At 37.3% G+C, this 21,768-nt stretch overlaps 1 protein-coding gene and 1 pseudogene across 1 annotated transcript in view; one reads left to right on the top strand and one right to left on the bottom strand.

The window, feature by feature from the left end:
* Positions 1-21,768, bottom strand: part of PLCL1 (phospholipase C like 1 (inactive)) — a 387,263-nt gene that overhangs the window by 203,005 nt on the left and 162,490 nt on the right. The window lies entirely within an intron of this gene.
* On the top strand, positions 10,693-12,284 carry LOC136337742 (nucleosome assembly protein 1-like 1; annotated as a pseudogene).

The following is a 21,768-nucleotide window of genomic DNA, read 5'->3' on the forward strand; positions in this document are numbered from 1 at the left end:
CGCCCCTTTAGCGGGAGGCACTAAAAAATATCACGCCTCTTGTCTTGGATCGCTGAACTGAGAGAGATCTTATCAATTAGAACCGAGGGTGCGCAGATTTTATGGGTTAAGCTAATTTCAGTGATTGGGTCGCAGCTGTGTTTCCGAAGGTATTTTAGGCTGCCTGCGCGCGCCCCTCCCCCAACGCTTGATTGTTAGCTTGAATGGCTGGGTGAGGTGCCCCGCCCACGGAGAGAATCTCCCAAGCCTCTCCCGCTCGCCCCGCCGCTGGCGGCTGGACCGCACCAGGCGCAGGATAATGGAGCCCCCTGGGTGTGCGGGCCAGTAGGGCGCCCTGGGCGCGTGGAATGCCCAAGGCACGTGCGCGAATGGGGCGCTCCGGGCACCGGTGGCCGGCGACCCCCACTCGCAGTGTGCTAAGACTCACTCTTGACGCTTGTCTCAGTCACGTGATACATTTATCCGTCCCACTCTAAAGGCCGGTCCGTGAAAATATTTTCTGACATTAAACTGATCTGTGACCCATAAAAGGTTGGGGACCACTGGTTTAAATGATTTGCTCGAGATCCCCAAGCTATTTAGAATGTTTTTCATACATAACACATTGTTTTTGCACAGTTTTAAAGATGGAGAAAAGTGAACTAATTGTGAAAGATAATTTCTTTACTTTGCCCTTGCTCAGGAGTTTCAGTAAAATTAACCCTATGAGGATGTTTTCTCTGAGGTAGTCGGACACATAATTGAATTCAACAAAGTTACAATCTCTTGGGGGAGTGGGGAGGAAAAACCTTTTCTCATCTTATATCTTATTATACTTTGTTTTTCTTTTCCTCTTGCTACATGTAATTTTTGGAAGTAAAATGCCTTCATTCTAAATTCATTTTGGAAAGATTTCCCCAGAAATTAGAGTTCCAGGTTTTCCAGATATTGCAAAACAAACCCCGTATTTGCCTTTCTTTGACAAAATTTGGCAGCCTGCCTCGAAAACTGACATTACTCAGCATGTACCCTCGTGGCATAATTCCCAAATCCTCTATAATCTCACAAACGCACTTTCTTTCCTTCTAAAGAAATGTTCGCTTTCAGATAAGATGCTTCCTTGGTCTGAACCACCCATTTCCTTTTTCAGTTAGAAGGTTGATGGGAGCCTAACTCAGGCAGGAGGCGACCTGAGTTAGACCTATAAATATGCACATTTAAAATAGTCCCTTATGCCCAAAATGAATCCATTCACTTATTACATTTCTGATTACATCTCTTATTAAATTTATAATAATTTGATGGTTGTTTTAATAGGATTTAAACAAAATAGATAACTTCTGGTTGGGTCCTTAAACTTTGTCCCGAAGTTACTCATAAATACAAAATGCTGGATCTGATTATTTACTGATTATACAAATGATAAATGCTCATTGGGGAAAAAAATTTAAATGTGTAACAAAGAAAGTAAAGATCACCTGAAGTTCACCCACCATTCAGAGAGAGACTCATCACTAATATTTTGATATTTGACACATATGTCTTTCTATGCACATATACATAATATAATTTTATGCAAGTGAAATTATATATAAGTTGGTGCAGACAAGTCCTTGCTTATTCTATAGTCTTTTGATGGGGCATCTGTCTCCCCGTCCCCTGCACCAGCTTCCCCTCCTGTCCTTAACCAGTAGCACGGCCCAGTATGTGTCCTTCCACACTTCCCATTAGCGTCATACATTCTGATGCCAACAGCTATAATGTATTAAGTGCTTAAAATTTTTTCCATCATCTTGTTGCTTCATGTTTTATCCACCCCTTCTATTTTATAGATGTGTTATTACTTTCTAGGGCTCCTTTCACCACCTACTTTGCTTTCTTTCTCACTCATCTAGAAACGGAAAGCCCTGCTTCCTCACATGAGGCATACCCCACACCTGACATTGCAAAAGCTCTGAGGACTGCTCTATTTCTCCTGTTCTTTTTCCTTTAGATTTGTAGCACAAGGACTCATACAAAGGGCAAGACAATATAATAAATAACATGTGGCTGACACTGGCAAGTAAATAAAGGTCACAATTATGACTAAACACACAGGGACTTCTTGGTTATTTTTACAAAGATAAGAAAATGCTAGTCATAGGAGCGACCTCATTAAAAATTTGATCAGGACAAGTATTTAATGACCATAATCTCCACTTCTTTTTTTCCAGAATGCAACATTTTAAAAACATTAACGTCACATAAACATAACATAAAAACATAGCATTCGATTTTCTGATGGTTTTAAAGATTAAGGGATTTATTTTTTAGCTAAAGGAACTCAAAGAGGGGATTATTAAACACAAAAATACAAATAGGCTTCATGTTGAAGACTTCATTCTTTTTCATGTTTAACTAAATATGAGTGGAACCATAGTTTACTTGTTAAACTTGTATTTGTTTAATATATCCCATATCCTAGGTTATGTATGTAAGACATGTTAGACATCGTAGGAAAATAAAGGTGAAACAGAGCTTCTATCTTCAATAAGCTTACAGTTCTGTGCGGCACTGTCCAACAGAAAGATAATGCAAGACACATGTATAATTTTTTAAAGTACAAAAGAAATAGGTGAAATTAATTTTAATAATATATTTTATTTAACTCAATATATCCAAATATTATTTCAACATGTAAACAACATCTTAAAATTACTAATGAGATATTTTACATACTTTTTGGCACACTAAGTCTTCAAACTCCAGTGTGTGTTGTATACTTACAACGTTTTTCCAATTAGACTAGCCATACTTCAGGGGCCTGCTAGCCACATGTGGCTGGTGGCTACAGCATTGGAAGTGCTGGTTTCGTGCATCTTTCAGAACAGGATTGTTTATGCTTTGTACAAATATCCCCAATATCTCAACCCCTTAAAGCATCAAAAATATATTTCTTTTGCCTAACCTCTGGTGGCACAGCGAATAAGGATTTGACCTGGAACACTGCGGTCAGCAGTGTGAAACTCCAAGCTTGCCTGGTCATGGCCCATACAAGAACAAGTTGATGCTTCCCACTTCTCTTTCCTGCCTTTCACTCTCTCCTCTCTCTAAAATCAGTAAATAAAATCTCACTCAAGCTACATGTCTCTTGCAGGTCAGCAGGGAGCTCGGATTTTTGTAATCATTTAAGGACTCAGCCTCCATCCCAACATACGATCACAGTTAATAGGAAGAAAAAGAAGGAGTAGAGCACTAGCTATTAAATGTTCCACCTGAAAGGGGCACGCACTATTTCTCCACCAAAGCAACTAACTCATGGAGCCAAGGTGGTAGAAGTACAATCTTATCACTTTCCCAGAAAGCTGAGAGATGGAATATTTGCTGCCTGACACCACATCTCCCAAGTGAACATTGTGAGTCAAATAATGTGAAAAACAAGAAGGGAGATAAGAGGTAGATAAGTAGAGCCAAGCTACAACAGGGAGTAGAAGGTGATGAGAGTGCTCAGCACGGGGCAGATAAAATACAAGAGTTCCAAGGAGTACAAAGTTACTTCTGGCATCTATGAGGAATCATCTATAAATAGTAAGAACTTTCCTGGAACTATCTTACACATCTGGACGATGGTACAACCTAATTACCTCAAGGCTAGCCTTGAGAAACCAGATATCTCAATTATAAAGTACAAATTGCCACTGTACACCCTCTATGAAAATGTGCAGTACAATATATACTTGACACACACATACACTTTGAAAGTAATTATGTGTAAATTGTCATTTTCTGTAAATAAAGATTTATTGGAACATAGCCACTCCGTTCACTATTTGTTTTCTATGATTACTTTTCCACTGTAAGAATGGAATTTAAGAAAACAAAGACTATAGCTGGCAAACCTAAAATATTTAATATAGGGTCTTTTAAGGAAAAGTTTGCCAACCCTGCTCTAAAACATCTCTTCATATTTTCACTTCTCACGATCCTACTTTCCTCAAACTGTCTCTGTCTGCTTCTAATAACTCACCAGCACTTTATTTTTTTAATCATTTTTTATTTTTAAATTAAGTTGACATACAATATTACATTAGTTTCAGGTGCACACCCCAGTGATTAGACATTATATAACTTACTAAGTGATTATCCCAATACGTATCTGACACCATACATAGTTATGAGAATACTATAGACTATATTCCTTATGCTGTACTTTACATCCCCCATGACTATTACGTAACTACCAATTGTACTTCCCGACCCCTTCATCTTCTTCACCCATTCCCCCAACACCCCTCCCATCTGGCAACCATCAAAACGTTCTCTATTTATGAGTCTGTTTCTGTTCTACTTGTTCATTTATTTTATTTTTTAGATTCAACTGTTGATAGATATGTATTTATTGCCACTTTATTGTTGAAATTTTTTAACTTTCCTTTTCTTCTTTTTAAAGAAGACCCTTTAACATTTCTTGTAATATTGGTTTGGTGGTGATGAATTCCTTCAGCTTTTTCTTGTCGGGAAAGCTCTCATATGTCCTTTGATGCTAAATTATAGCTTCTCTGGGTAGAGTAATCTTGGTTGTAGGCCCTTGCTTTTCATCACTTTAAATATTCCTTGCCAATCTCTTCTGACCTGCAAAGTTTCTGTTGAGAAATCAGCTGACAGTCTTATGAGAGCTCCTGTGAAGGTAACTAACTGCTCTTGATGCTTCAAGGTTCTTTGTCTTCAACCTTTGGCATTTTAATTATGATGTGTCTTGGTGCAGGCCTCTTTGGATTCATTTTGTTTAGGATTCTCTGTGCTTCCTAGACTTGTATATCTATTTCTTTCACCAGGTTAGGAAAGTTTTCTGTCATTACTTTATTCAAATAGGTTTTCAATTTATTGCGCTCTCTCTTCTCCTTCTGGCACTCCTATGATGTGCATGTTGGTATGCTTGAAGTTGTCTCAGGGGTTCCTTATATTACTCTCACTCTTTTTTTATTCTTTTTTCTTTCGCTGTTCTGATTGGGTGTTTTTGCTTCCTTATATTCCATACTGATGAGTTGATTCTCAGCTTCAATTACTCTGTTGATTCCCTGTAAATAATTCTTCATTTCAGTTATCGTATCCTTCATCTATGACTGATTCTTTTTTATGGTTTCCACATCTCCTTTTATATTATTGAAGTTCTGTCTAAGGTCATCAACTCTTCCTCTAAGATCACTGAGCATCCTTATAACCAGTGTTTTGAAGTCTCTATCTAGTAGATTGCTTGTCTCCATTTTGTTTTGTTATTTTTCTGGAATTTTGTTCTGTTCTTTCATTTGGGACATGTTTCTTTGTCTCCTCATTTTGGCAGCCCCCTTATGTTTGTTTCTGTGTATTAGGTGAGCTGCTATGTTTCCAGGGGTTGGTAGAGTAGACTAACGTAATATGTGTCTTATCAAATTCAGTGGCACACTTTCCCCGTTCACTCAAGCTAGGCACTCCAGGTGTGTGCACCTTGTAGGCTGTGTTCACCCTCCTTTTGCAGCTGAGCCTTGATTACTGATGGCATGTCAGTGGGAGGTATTTACCCCAAGGCCACTTGGTTTCAGGGACTGACTGCCACCACTTTTAAACCACTCACTCTGAACTTCTAAAACATCTATCTCTGAACAAGCTTTCAGTTCACTCAAACCATTCTAAGATCTCAGAAAAAGGAAAGTGAGGAGGGATAATCTGTAGTGACTAACAGTGCACTATGTTCTGGAAAAACTCGAAACTCCAGCAGAACAAGAAATGCAATGAAAAAGCAAACAGAGTATCAAAAAGTCCATTTTAACTCCTAAGCAACACCCTGTGAAGTTAGAGATAGATTGTTTGGTTGAGAAATGTCCTTTGCCCTTATAGACTTTCCCTGACCATTTGGAAAGGTGCTAGCTATACCTTGGAATATTTTATACATTACAGCAGTTGATTTTCAACCGTTTTCATCCCATAGCATACATAAACTGAGTACTAAAATTCTGTAGCACACCAAAAAATATATTTTGGGCCAATCTGACAAAAAAAATAGGTATAATTTTGACTGATTTACAATAATAATAATAATTACCTATCCTTTTTGTTCCAAAGTGACTTTTTAAAAAAATCAAGTGGTCTACCCTTGTATATAAGGATTTCTGGTACCAAGATTTAACCAATTAGATGCAATCTTATTATGCAACATGATCAAAAAGATGCAACTCTACTATATAACCTATATATTTATGGTTCAAAACAGGCCAACACACTGGATGGCTACTGTTGTGTTGGCTATTATTATTTTTTCATTTGACAGTTTAAAGGAAATGAGGTAAGTGCCCCTGAATAAATTGTCAGGTATTGCATGTTTTAAATTTTTTTGTGGCACACTAGTGTGCCACAGCCCACCAGTTAAAAACTGCCACATAGAGCTATAAGATTATTGGATTAAAAAATGTCAAAGAATGTAGAACTGATTAATGCCACCTTTCCAAAAATACCTCATGGAAAACAGGACAAACTGTCCTCACATGTCTGCATAAAGGGGTATGTTCAGTAATATAAACTTCAAGAAATAAAATTATACCCTATAGAGTATAAGTACCTACTGATTTGCCATACACTGCATATAATACATCCTGTTAATTATTAAAAGGAGAATATAAGATATGCAAAATAATCTATAGTATTTCTCTTCAAATACAAATTTATCCTCCAAATCATATTTGTACCCAAAAACCAAGTGGCAGACAATTCTTTATTAGCTCTGATAATGGTAGGGTCAGTAATGTATAATCCAGAAAAGGTTATAACAACAAAAAATTGTAATATATCCACTGATCTACTGTGTTACAAAAAAAATGCATCTCATTCTGTCATTTGTGTAAGGTAAAAGAATATTAGGTATTCATAACAACACATGGAATTTCTCATCAAAAGAAACCTTGTCCCCAAACTGTTTGCACACAAAAACCAAATGTTAGATATTTACAGAATCCTGAAAGGTTTATATGTATCAATACTGTTGTCCTTTAAAAGTTCTAAAATGCAAGTTGTATGCTGAAATAACTGGATTTCCACGTGCAAAAAGAACAAAGCTGGACCCCTACCTAACACCATATACAAAAATTAATTCAAAAGGATAAAAGTCATAAATATAAGAGCTAAAACAATAAAATTCATGAAAAAAATAAAACAGGGGTAAAGCTTCAGGACCTCAGATTAAGCAATGGCTTTTTAATTGTGACAACAGAAACATGTAATAAAAGAAAAAACAGGTATGTTAGATTTCACTAAATTAAAATTATTTGTACTTTGCATTAAGACAGTGAAATAACAATCCACAGAATGAGAGAAAATATTAAAACTCAGGCAACAGATAATAGATTTTGATCAACAATACATAAAGAACTCTGAGAACTTGATAATACAAACATACAAAAGAACCTATTTTAAACATAAAGCAGATAATAACAAGGCAAGATATTAACAGTAACAGGATGTGGAGAAAACAGCCTAGTTCTTCCTCAGAAGGATAAACATAGCGATAGCATGCTATAGCAATTCTACTCCTAGGTATATACCCAAGAGAAATAAAAGCATGTTCCACACCAAAACTTGTACATGAATTTTCATAGTACAATTATAATAGCTAAATAACCCTAATGTCTACCAAGTAATGAATTAAAAATTATATATTCATACAATAAAATATTATTCGGCAATAAAAAAGGAAGTATTGATACATTCTACAATGTGGATGAACTTGCAAAACATAATACTAAGTGAAAGAATCCAACGACAGAAGACCACATATTTTATAGTTCCATCTGTTTGAAATGTACAGAACAGGCAAGAAAGAGAAAGAAAATAGATTAGTGGCTGGAGAAAGGTGGGTAGAGGAAAATAGGGGAATGATTGTTAATGGGTATGGAGCTGGGATTTTTAATGGGGGAAAAAAATGAGAATGTTCTAAAACTAGTTGTTGTTATGGTTGTGCTATTTTGTGGATGTACTAAAAACCATGGTGCTGCACACTTTAAATAGGTATATTGTACGGTTATGTGAATTATATCTCAATAAAACTTTTTTTAAATTCAAGGTGTGTTTTTAGGGAACCATAAATAGACCATTGTGAACAAATAAAATAATTTTCATAGTAAAGATATAAAAACTATAACTGGAAAACTAAGTGGTCACCACGATATGTTGGAAGCCCTTCGATGCAAAGAAAAGAATTTTGAGCTGTGTTCTCTGCCTTCCAGTTGATTGCCTTAGGATAATAAAGAGTTCAAAATCTAGTAAATACCCCCGAAATGGCAGCTTTTTGTCATCATTAAGAGGTCTCTATGCAGTGCATTCATCTTTCTAGAATCTCTAGATTGGCCTCTTCAGGTCTCCACAGTCAGGGTTTTCGGTTCAGCTCTCCCAAGACAAGAGGTCCATCTGACAATCCAATTTACTTGGGTAAATAACAGAAAACAGCTTGATTTTTCAAGTCATGTGCTTCCGTGGTGGTTTTTTCAGGGTAGTTACCATTAAGTAATGGAAAGGGTACCTACCATGTTCATTGTAGTGCACTATCTCATGGGTGCATCTGCACTCCATCCTCCTTTGCTACTGTTAATCTTCATCCTTTCCCCTTTTTTATTTTTGTTGTCACAGATTAAATTTGATTTTATTGTGTTCTTGGTAGAGCTTTTACTTGTGGTTTTGTTTTGTTCTTTGTATCTGGTCAGAAAACCCCCTTTAGTATTTCCTGAAGTGAGGGTTTTCTGGTGATAAATTCCCTCATCTTTTCTGTATCTGTGAATGTTTTTATTTCTCCTTCGTATTTGAAGGATGGCTTTGATGAATATAGTATTCTTGGCTGAAAGTTCCTATCTTTCAGAACTTTAAATATTGGGATCCACTCTCTTCTAGCTTATAGAGTTTCTGTTGGAAATCTGATGATAATCTAATACGCCTTCCTTTATATGTTGTATTCTTCTTTTCCCTGGCTGCGTTGAGAATTTTTTCTTTATCATTGGTTTGTGCCAATTTCATTATGATGTGCCTTGGAGTAGATTTTTTGGGGTTAAGATAACTCGGTACTCTGTTTGCTTCTTGAATTTAAGGCTTTAGTTCTTTCCATATGCTTGGGAAGTTCTTGTCTATTATATGAATATGTTCTCCATTCCATTTTCTCTCTCTTCTCTTTCTGATATACCTATTATTCTTATGTTGCTCTTTCTGATGAAGTCAGACAATTCCTGTAGGGTTTTCTCATTTTTTTAAATTTGTGAGTCTCTCTCCTCTTCTCTCTGTTGTGCCTCTAGTTGCCTGTCTTCTATGTCACTAATTCTCTCTTCTATCTGGCCTGTTCTATTAGCTAAGCTTGTTACCTCATTTTTCAGTTCATGAATTGAGTTTTTCATCTCTGTTTGATTCATTTTCATAGTTTCAATTTCCTTGGTAATATATTCTTTCTGTTCATTGAGTTGTTTTTTGAGCTCCCTAAATTGCCGTTCTGTGCTTTCTTGTATATCTCTGAGTATTTTTAGGATTTCTATTTTAAATTTTCTGTCATTTAACTCCAAGTTTTATAATCTATTAAAATTATTTTCTATAGATCTTTCCTCATCTATCTGTGCTACATCTCTGTCTTTTGTATCCATGATATTCGATTTCCTTTTCCTTAATGGTATCTGAAGGTGGTTTTGTTAATAACACTAATAAGAATTGATAAAGAATTAAAAAAAAATTTTAATTATTATTATTTTTGAGAAAATATCGTGAAAAACTGAGAATTATATTGTGCTAAATGGAACAAAAACTACCTAGAATGAAGGGCCTAAGTTGGGGAGAAGTGACAAAAGGGCAAAAAACGAGGTAAGGACCCACAAAATGCTACAAGGAAAAAATTTGGATCAAGTAAAATAATTTGCTTGTAAATGACAGTCGAATGAGAGATATAGTGAAAGAGAAAACAAGAAAAAGGAAAAAAAAGAAAAAAATACTATTGTATTAAATGGAACAAAAACTACATAGAATGGAAAGCCGGGGTTGGGAGGAATGCTAATGAATTAAAAAGCGAAGTAAAAAGCACACAAAATGCCACAAAGAAAAAATTTGAATCCAAAATAAAATAATTTGTTTGTGAGTGAGGATCAAATGAGAGGAAAAGTGAAAGAGAATAAAAGAAACCAAAAAAGAAGGAGAAAAAAGAAAAAAGAGAGAGAAAAGGAAAGAAAGAAAAAAAAGGGAGAGTTAAGGTTTTCAAATATAACCCTCATAGAAAGAAAAAAAAGAATGGGAAATGTAACACCTATGGGTAATGAAGTTCAAGATGAAAAGAATAAGATAAAGAGAGGATAAAAGGACCAAGGTGGAAGAAAAAAATCAAGATAAAAAAATGAAAGAAAAAAAAAGTGTAAAAAGTTATAAAGACTGTGGATTATTCTTGATTTTGAAAGGTTATCTTCTTCCTTTTTCCTTCTTCTCTCTCTTTTTGTTCGGTGGCACTGTACCCCAGGCTCTGCCCCTGTGGCACACTTAGGTAGAAATTTGCAGTTGATGTGTTGCTATGGCAATGACATATCCTAGGCCTCAGTCTCGTTGGTAGTCGGGCTTGTTAGCATTTGCAGGCTCCAACAATGGTAGAGTTCGTTTTCCTGGAGCGCCTCTCCAAGTCAGAAAACAGCTTGATTTTTAAACCCTTAAAAAGCAGATAAATTTTAGAGCCTTGAAATTCTAGAAATAGGGTCTTTTTTAGCACCATCTGCTCGCGGCGCCGCCTCCTGAGCCTCCGGCCACTTCCCTGAGTCACTGACTGCGCAGCTCCGGCCACCTGGCTCCCTGTGCTAGCCATCGATATTTGGAATTCTTACAACATGGCAGACATTGACAACAAAGAACAGTCTGAACTTGATCAAGATTTGGATGATGTTGAAGAAGTAGAAGAAGAAGAAACTTCTGAAGAAGCAAAAATCAAAGCATGTCAGCTGACTGTTCAGATGATGCAAAATCCCCAGATTCTTGCAGCCCTTCAAGAAACACTTGATGGTCTGATAGAAACACCACCAGGAAGCATTGAAGGCTTGCTTAAGGTAGTTAAAATATGCGTGAATGCCCTCAAAAACCTTCAGGTTAAATGTGCACATATAGAAGCCACGTTCTATGAGGAAGACCATGATCTTGAAAGAAAGTATGCTGTTCTCTATCAGCCTCTATTTGATAAGCGATTCGGGATCATTAATGCAATTTATGAACCTACAGAAGAAGAATGTGAATGGAAAGCAGATGAGGAAGATGAAATTTTGGAGGAACTGAAAGAAAAGGCCAAGGTTGAAGTTGAGAAAAAGGATGAAGAAAAACAAGACCCCAAGGGAATTCCTGAATTTTGGTTGACTGTTTATAAGAATGTTGACTTGCTCAGCGATATGGTTCAGGAACATGATGAACCTATTCTGTCTGAAGCACTTGAAAGATATGACAGTGAAGTTCTCAGATGCTGGCCAGCCTATGAGCTTTGTTTTAGAATTTCACTTTGAACCCAATGAACATTTCACAAATGAGGTATTGACAAAGACATATAGGATGAGGTCAGAACCAGATGATTCTGATCCCTTTTCTTTCGATGGACCAGAAATTATAGGTTGTACAGGGTGCCAGATAGATTGAAAAAAAGGGAAGAATGTCACTTTGAAAACCATTAAAAAGAAGCAGAAACACAAGGGACATGGGACAGTTTGTACTGTGACCAAAACAGTTTCCAATGACTCTTTCTTTAATTTTTTTGCCCCTCCTGAAGTTCCTGAGAGCAGAGATCTGGATGATGCTGCTGAAGCTATCCTTGCTGCAGACTTTGAAATTGGCCACTTTTTACATGAGCATATAATCCCAACATCAGTGTTGTACTTTACTGGAGAAGCTGTTGAAGATGATGATGATGATGATGATGATGATGAAGAAGGTGAAGAAGCAGATGAGGAAGGGGAAGAAGAAGATGAGGAAAATGATGCAGTGATGCAAAGAAGGATCCAAACCCAGCAGAGTGCAAGCAGCAGTGAAGCAGATGTATGTGGCCTTGAGGATAACCCCCACTGTAACAGCCCAAACACAACTACTACCTACTCACAGCCTTATGATTCTGTATCTCTTGGTAGACTCTAATTTTTTTTTAAAGGAAAGGAATTGATATTTTAACAAGAAGATTGCTCTACCTAGCATTTTAACTTTAATTTTTCTGCCAGATATGTTGAATGCATAAATTCTCTCACACATTTTTATTCACTGCTACATAGTTTGGTTCTTCTAGGGTATTTTTATCGTGTAACTATTAGATTGCGGCTATGAAAATAAACAGAACTACTGAATGAAATTCTAGAAATACTCATAGAGGTAAGTTATCTTACCTCTAACAAATTATCACTGGAATAACAAGTGAAAGACAACTGAGCTGAATAATGGCTACATTGACTAGAAGTTCCTCAGCCAGACACACGTGACCAGCAGGAAGCTGAGAGAGGAGGAGCTCAGCGTGAGAAGGAAGTGGCCTTACAAGGCAGACACTGAACATCACTCAAGATGGCTGTAACTTTCCCAGCTTAGATAGATTGGGTCTTTGAACTACATGAGAAAACATAATTTCTTTCCATACTTCTTTCTATTGAATAAAATAATCCAAAGTACATGTACATTATAAAGCATTTTGAAAGCGCTGACATTTTCTTAATATTAAAAATAAATTAAGAGTAAATACGTAATTTTTCCTCTGGGTTTCTTATCTTTTCACTTATGACCATGAGAAAGACAGAACTTTTTAAACTGAAAGGTAGATAATAAATATGAGGACAAGTCATCGGAGAGTCATTAAAGAAATTCCTAAAATAAATTAAATAAAATGGAAAGCAATGTTTCTACTTTTAAGCAGACTTATAATTTCAGTTCTAACTATTCAGGTTAGAATGTATTCCAGTTTCCAGTATGTATTCATTGATATCCAGGTTACTTCTAAACTTAAAACAATTATCAATGAATGAACAAAAAGTGAACGAAATCCCTAATATAACATGATAATTCTCCCATGCAGTAAAAAACAAAACAAAAAAACAAACAAACAAAAACATAGTAAAAAAGATTTCATAGGGCTGCAGGGACAAACTCTCCCTGGGGTTCCCTTATGTCAGCACCTGCTCAACTCCCAGCCGCTTCCCTTTCCAAGCTGGAGCAGCAAACGCTTCGTCCAAGTCTGGTTCCGCTACTCTACTCTAGGGCGTACGCGGGTACAAGAAATTGGCTGGCATCAGTCAGCACACAATGACGGTGGTCCAGAAGAATTCTGAGTTAAAGAAAAAAACTAACTAGAGATTTTAAAACCACCATGGGTAATCCACCTGTGGTTGGTTATTTGGTAACACAGACAAACCATATGTATTTAACGCCTCTTTCAATGCCCCACACTGCACATGGTGATCCTGAGCATCAGTAGTCTCCTCCTGAGTACTCTGGGTGGTCTGTCCACTGACACTCTAAATGACACATGAATACATGGACCATCTTTCCTTTTCTGTTTATATATTTTTAAAAGGATAGGAGAACAAGAATAAAGATAAGGAGTTATGAAACAAAATTTGCAAGTTATTTTGAAGCAGAGTTGTTTTTTTTCAGGACATCGCATCTTTTACAATTCATTTTTCTCTCATTTAAAAAGAAAAGCTTTACAAAATACTATGCCATTTAAATTCCAAGGATAATTTAATCACATCTATTACTCAAGCACAAATTATTCATACTGATACTTATATTAGAATGACTTCTTTAAACAAATACAGTCTCCTTCCCAGTCCATTTATTTATTTTTGTAAAACAATATATTTCTTGTTATTTTCCATCCTTAACCTGAATGGAGAGGCAGAAAGTATCTCATCCTTTGGGCCAAGAGAAAGCACCATTATCACCTATCCTTGGAGATAACAAACAGCTCCCCCGCTCTAAAGTTTCATTTTTAAAACTACTTCTCACATAGAATCTATAATCTTGTTGGAGGAAAAAGATGTTAACTGTCATGGCCCTAGAACCAAAGCTTATTTTGTCTCTGAGCCAAACAGGACTACAGTTCCTAACGGAATGGCATAATAAGCAATCTTCCAAGAGCTATAGTCAGTAATTTACTAAAATTACTCCAAAAGACAGCATAGGAAGCATAAAACTTTTGCTAACTATAATATTTCTCTTTCTACAAGTTAAAGGAAAAGGAATTTAGAAATAAACTACTGGATGAATTTAAAAATAAGAAAACTATAAATCTAATTCAAGATGGAAATAAGCAACTGGTTAGAGCTAATGATGACTTTAATATGTTAAAATTAATAGAAAGAGAAAAAAATAAGAAATGTTCTAAGAATGGAAAATCTAGAGGCAAGTGTATGCCTCCCAAGAAGAAAATCTAACATTAGACATTAAAACACACACATTCTCTCTCTGGATGGTTTTCATACAAATTATCTACAGGAGTCCAAGTATCAGGGCACACAAAATTCTATATTCAAATATACACTCTGGGAAAAGTTACAGCAAAAACATTCTTGCTGAAATGGAATACAGTAGCCATTTAGAGCTAACACATTTATGACTATTATAAACTGTTATTGATTGGGATTAATAAAGAATAACCAAACCCTGAGTTCCAAAATCAAATCTGGAAACATTCCAGGATACTTCTAAAATCGTTGTGTCTTGTGGAACATAAATATATAATTGAACACTGTTTGCCAAGAAACTGACAAAGGTTCTAACATTCGTGAGTTATTTTATGAAGGATGACTTCTAGAGAAACCATAATAATGCTATACATCTGAAATACATTTTTTAACACAGAAAAGTAGAGCATGTTTGCAAACCATATGCCTGATGGAATAAATTTTCAAGGCCCTGAAGGCAATTTATATATATTTTGTCAAAAAAAAAAAAAAAAAAAGGTGGCCATAGGCATGCTAACATGAAAAAAAAAAGGATGTGATTGGAGCTCTATACTAAGCAGTCAGGGAAGTCAATCCTAGTTCTCTAAGCCTCCCCTTTCTGTACCTTTCTTCCTCCTACTATTTTCAGACTTAGAAGACCACTGAGTTTCATTTTTTCTCTAGTCCCCCATCAAAATGTGTTTGCAATACAGATCTAATACCGCCACTTAGTTCCTGTGGCAGTTTAGTTCATGTCGCTACTCTCAGGGGTCTCCACTTTCTTTCTCCCATTATGAAATAAAATGCTTTGTCCCTATGAGGTAATGGCAGCATCCAGAGAACAACTGGGGAAGTTACGAGGCTATTTTACCTCTGAAATCATACTATTAAACAACTATTCATTGTTTTTCCTATAAAGCTAGCCTTGCTATAGAAAAGACAACACTCACATTTTAAACTGCTTGTTTCATTAATTCCACCCTGTGCAAAATTAGCACAGTCTCTTTTTACATCAATGTTCCTCCATCTTCTTATCCAGTGACCCCACTCAGTGACTCTGAAAAACCCAGCTCACAATCCGTATTATCTCCTAACCAAAAAAGATGGCAGGCATATAAAAGCATCTCCTTTAATAATTTGAAAGAAGGTAAACCTCCCCACACATAATGAAGAAATAGCTTATTTCCCAACCAAGCACAGGCTTTCATGTGTTTCTCTCTTTGTCATTTTTAAACAGACAGGTGGAGCTGCCACATAGCTAGTAAAACAAGGGTCCAGAGCTCAGATGCCTACCAGGGCTCAGCAGCTCACAGAAATGAGATAAATGCCATGAACCAAGTGAGTGAGATACAGGGAGGAGGAGTGATAGAGACAGCAGACCCCTCCTACAGGTGACATGTGTGACTCAGCTACGTTGTGGCCATACAATGTTGCCAGATCATCAATTTTTTTCATGAAACCTGAAATACAGATTTTCATGTGAATTTTGTTAGCAGCTAACAGTAATTCAAATTTTAAAAAAACAAATTGGATAGAACAAGTCTGGGTCAGCCAATCCAGAGCCTTCAGTTGTCAGGTGTGTCCCACTAGCCACCCATTCAGTGTGTCTTTTATATAATCATGATCACTTAGCCCAATCTCTGAGGATTTCACCAGTGGAATTTTACCCATAGGACCCAGAGGGCTTGAGTGATGTGATGTTTAATTTAATGTGTCAGCTTGGAGGGTGTTTTTGTTTTGTTTTGTTTGTTTGTTTTGTTTTTTTGTATTTTTCTGAAGCTGGAAACAGGGAGAGACAGTCAGACTCCCGCATGCGCCCGACCCGGGATCCACCCGGCACGCCCACCAGGGGCGACGCTCTGCCCACCAGGGGGCGATGCTCTGCCCCTCCGTGGTGTCGCTCTGCCGCGACCAAAGCCACTTCTAGCACCTGGGGCAGAGGCCAAGGAGCCATCCCCAGCGCCCGGGCCATCTTTGCTCCAATGGAGCCTTGGCTGTGGGAGGGGAAGAGAGAGACAGAGAGGAAGGAGGGGGGGTGGAGAAGCAAATGGGCGCTTCTCCTATGTGCCCTGGCCAGGAATCGAACCCGGGTCCCCCGCACGCCAGGCCGACGCTCTACCGCTGAGCTAACCGGCCAGGGCCTTGGAGGGTGTTCTGATGAGATTAACATTTAAATCAGTGAATTTGGGGTAAAGCAGAATGCCCTCCATAATGTGGATAGGCCTCATCCAATTACTTGAAGGCATAAACAGAAAAAAGAAAGAGTGGGCTCCCTGAGCAAGAAAGAATTTTCCCAAAGATAGCTTGCAGACATCATCTGCACCATCATCAGCTCTCCTGGGCCCAAAGCCTGCTGGCCCAGACTGCAGATTTTGGACTCTCCAGCTTCTGTAAGTATATGAGCCAATTGCTAACAATAAATCTCCTTCTCTGTACATACACATTCCATTGGATCTGTTCCTCTGGAGAACCCTGACTAACATTGATTTATCCAAAGTCACATCGCCAGTTTGAGGGGAAAACTTGTTCTAACTTTTTGTCTAGGATATGTCCCAGTGCGCTATGTTGGAGCAGTTATTTTTATGGAGTAGGAGATGACGTTACAAACATGTCTCTGTCCATGTATATGCATTATAAAAACCTAAGCTACCATATACAATAGGTATTTCTCAGAGTGTAGCTGCAGCACTACAGAATCATGTAGACACTTGTTTATATGCAGACTCCTAGGACCCACTCCAGATGGATTGAACCCAGTTCTCTAGGACTGTGGCCATAAAATGATACCTGGGCAAACCAAAGTTTGAGAATACTGGAGTGATTAAGAAGGAATATAGATTAGTGGTTAAGAGTGCAGATTCTAGAGCCAAATTTTCAGGGTTTGAAGCCCAGCTCCATCACTTAGTAGTCACATGAGTGACCGTGGGCCAGTTACTTAACCCTGTGCCTCAGATTAGAGTACATTTCCCACCTCTCATCCCAGAAAGGATCTGAGGATTGAAAAAAGAAAGCTTCTAAACACTTACACAGAATTGGCATTCAATTAATAGTAGCAATTATTAGTAAAGTTTCTCATCATAGGTATTACAACACATTTTCAATATCAATATCACGTTAACCCATATTTACAGTGACAATGACAGTGGCACTTTAAAATCTTGAAATACCTTCGAGAGCAAAGACCAGTGTGGTTAGATATTGTCTTTCGTTTCATGCTAATTCTCTATAGCTTAGTAGTGCTTTGTAACTTGGTAAATCTATGGTAACTTTCTGGAGATTAGAACATTTGAATAACCAGAATACCACATTTGACAATAACATGTAACAAATTTTACTATATATGTGTAGCATATAGTGTGAAGACTGTGAGAGAGATTTTATTAGGCAGTGTGATCTTGCTGCAATCTATTGATCCTCTTCTCTATTTCTATAAAAACAGAGGCTATGTATTACTTATGTTTTAGCTCTCCAGCCCCTAACTCAAACAGGCTCCATAATAGTTATTTAAAATACTTACTGAATTAAACTTTCACATAATGGCTTTGATTCAACATTCTCTCACTAACAAATGCTCATGATAATTTCTAAAGATATATACATCTAGTATTTTAAAAATTAGGCTAGAAATAATAGACAGGATCAGCAATCAAAAAAATGGAGTCAGGCTTAGAATATCAGTGGTTAACAATTTACCTAACAGCAGAATAACACATCTACATATACCCAATATCTCTCAAAACTCACCAACCTCTAGTTAGTGAGAGATTTCTAGGTCAAAGAAAGGGGTTTCAGCACAAACAAAACCCTTCATCCACTGGCCCATGCAAATTATCCATGGCAGTTATCAAAGCCAACCCTGTACAAGGTACAAAGGGAAAATAAAACCAAAAAACACTGCCCCGACCCCAAAAAGTTACAATCTAGTAAAAGGATATAACGTAAGGACATACATATACAAGAAACAACAACGACATGAAGGAACAATCACAATACTTTCAGTGAGTTTCCATATTCTAGCAGAGTTACAGGAAGGAAAGTAACTCCAAACGCGTGAATTAGAAAGAGCAAATAGAGTCAAGGGTTTTTGAAAAGGCCCGAACGGTTGTGCTCGACTTGATTATAAAACAGGAGAACAGTATATGAAGAAGTGGCACAAGCAGATGTCTGTGAAGGAAAGAACAGAGAATCACCACATAAAGCAGGCAGTTGAATCCTCTAGGACTCAGAGTACTGGCTGGAAAGTAAAGGAGGACAAGGCTGGAATCCCACCAGACTGCTGTGCACCTTCACTGCTAAGCACAACGTTTGGATTTTACTTCCTAAACAGCAGGAAGCCTGTAAAGGTTTTGACCTGATCATAGCTGGGTTTGGTCTAGTATCTGTCAAGGTGCAAGGTGATGTTTAGAAAAGAGTGTGAGCGAGCCAGGAGAAAATCTAGAAGACTGCTACAATAACCCAGAACAGTGGTAATAAATGCCTAGACCGAGGTAGTGGAATAGGTATGGGAAGGAAAAGATTAATGGAAGTGATGCCTGTTCCTAAAATGTGGAATGTTTGATATGAATTAGCATATATACTGCCTAGAAAATGAATATATATATATCCTCACTGGAATTAGATACTGTTCCCAATTTTAGTAAGATAATTCTTGACATACTACTCTCAAATGCTTAAACCATTTCTCAATTGTTTCTTCTCAAAGAAAATTTTTTTTCAAATACTTTTTATCCTCTAAATTAAAATAAATCATCATTATCACCTGGCAGAGGTTCTCCCATAAGTGCTGTGTAGAGGAAGGATCAAGAAACCAGCACACATCGCAGAATGCCAAACACAGTCCCTGCTGTGAATGAGCTTAAACATGACATGCAGAGGTATGGGGCTGCCATCACTTACGAAGCACCTCCTGTCTAAACACAATTATACTTAAGTGCTTCTAAAACTATTATTCTCCAATGCACACATATTACATGATGCTACAGCATAATTGCCACATAGTTCTTGACACCCACTATGATGCTGTTCACGAAAGAAACCACAAAAGCTGAAACACAATAGAGATTAATATCTCTGCCCATCATTGAAGGAAATGGGAGGCAAGTCATCAGAGAAAGGAAGCCGAGGCTCTCTGTGGACCTTCCTGCCTCAGAGCCTATCCCAACACAGTGAACAACAAAATCTGTGGTGTTTTCTTCTATTTCTAAAAGGCTCTGTGATCAGACACGAGCAAACAAATCTCCAATTATTTGGTATTAGAGAATTTCAGGTTTTAAGCTGAAACTAAACCTGAAAATCATTTCTCTCAATCACATCATTCTAAGGCCAAGAAAAATGAGGATCAAAGTCCTACAGCTAGTATGTCTTCTTCTCATTGTCTCTTATAAGCCTCTGATTCTAAATATTCATGAACCCTAATGATGGGGTGTCAACCCCAGTATTATATACTGGGTCACAGTCCAGGTAGAAAAATAAAACACCACCCGTATATACACAGATTTGTCCCGTCATCGAGAGGTGTATTGTTTCCCAACTGTGGACCACTTAAAATTCATGCACCTTTATTTCCTGATGGCATTAGTGTCTACTTAGGAAGCTAGCAAATATAGGACACTTTTTATAAGTCTCTGAAATATACAAAGTGATATTTAAAACACTTAGAGCCCTGGCTAGATAGCTCAGTTGGTTAGAACATGATCCTAATATACCAAGATTGTGGGTTTGATGCCCAGTCAGGACACATACAGGAATCAACCAATGAATACATAAATAAGTGGAACAACAAATCGATGTTTCACTCTCTCTGTCTCTATCCCTCTCTCTAAAATCAATCAATATTTCTTTTAACTTCAAAGATTTTTAAAACTCTTAGAAAATATTTTAATCCATATAGACTTAATTCAACTTAGTAGGAAATATCAATACTATATTACTATACTAATTAACCCAGATACCATTAAAATGGAATTAATGATGAGGTGTTGATTATTAATATATTAATATGTAAGCAAGAGCATGATCCTAGTCCCTTTAGAGCAGTGGTGGTCAACCTGGTCCCTACCATTCATTAGGGGGCATTCCAGCTTTCATGGCAGGCAGTAGCGCAGCAACCAAAGTATAAATAAAAAGATAGATTTAACTATATAGTACATTGTTTTATAAGATTTATTCTGCCAAACTTAGCGAAAATCTAACATAAAGTACTTGGTAAGTAATTATTATTATATGCTTTAACTTGCTGAACTCTGCTTTATCAATTTTATAAAGTAAAGTTACTTCCCTACTTTATAAATCACCATTACTGTGGAACTGGTGGCCGGTTAGAAAATTTTACTACTAACAGAGATACAAAAGAGGGCGGTAGGTATAAAAAGGTTGACTACCCCTGCTTTAGAGGTTTCAGCTCTGAGCTATCTCCAGTACACCTACCTCTAGGATTCAGAATCATAAGAAGTCATTTAGAGACCCAGAGGCTCTCAATCACTGCAAAGTAACATCTGACAATTCCCAATAAACCCAAGGAATTAGGCTTTGGTCAAAATGGCAGACAAGCAAGCTACGTTCCTTTTGTGTGTGTCATTCAGTGATTCTTGGTTGATAGCAAGGCTCTTCCACAGCTGGGTTAATCAGGATGCGTGACAAGATGCCAAAAGCTTTAGGGTCCCTAGGGTTACCATAGCAACCACTGCCCACTTCCCACCTAAAGGCAGATAAGGAGGTAACTCATACAGGCAAAGAGCCTAATTTGAAGGAAGCAGTGCTGGTTATTGTCTTCTGAGTTATATCCTCTGAGCTATATGAATTTAGCCAAGCTGCTTAACTTCTCTGTGCTTAGTTTTTTCTCTCCTGTAAAATAAGGATAATAATATCTACCTCATAACATTGTTCTAAGATTGATGCAATGAGATTAAGTGTGACAGCAGCAGCAATATCTAGCACATGGCAAAACGCTATCACAAAAAGTCATATCCCCCCTCTTCTTACTATAGGGCCTTAAATTCATAAATAACTTGCTCCAATGAATTAAAAGGTAAGTACTAACTGGAAAGGGCAACAAAATAGCCATTATCAATGAATTTCACTTCAGTGGAAAGGACTTTATCAAATCTTTAGCTGGTCATCAAGAGAGTACTGACAGGGCTGGGGAGGTTTAAGACGGGACATAAACTTTCCCTAGTTGGCTATATTGCCAGTAAACAGCCTCAAGTGTATATTCCAAGGCAATCAATCACTCAATCAATCAATAGGATTTCTGCAGACACAAGTCCATTTTCCTGAGTCATGTCCAACAACCAACCAGTTTAGTGTTATAAACCTCAGAATTACTTTTTGTGCCAACAGCCATTAGCCTCTAATAAAACCATCTTTCTTATGTACAGTGTCC

This window comes from Saccopteryx bilineata, chromosome 5 (genome assembly GCF_036850765.1).
Source record: "Saccopteryx bilineata isolate mSacBil1 chromosome 5, mSacBil1_pri_phased_curated, whole genome shotgun sequence".
Taxonomy (NCBI): Eukaryota; Metazoa; Chordata; class Mammalia; order Chiroptera; family Emballonuridae; genus Saccopteryx; species Saccopteryx bilineata.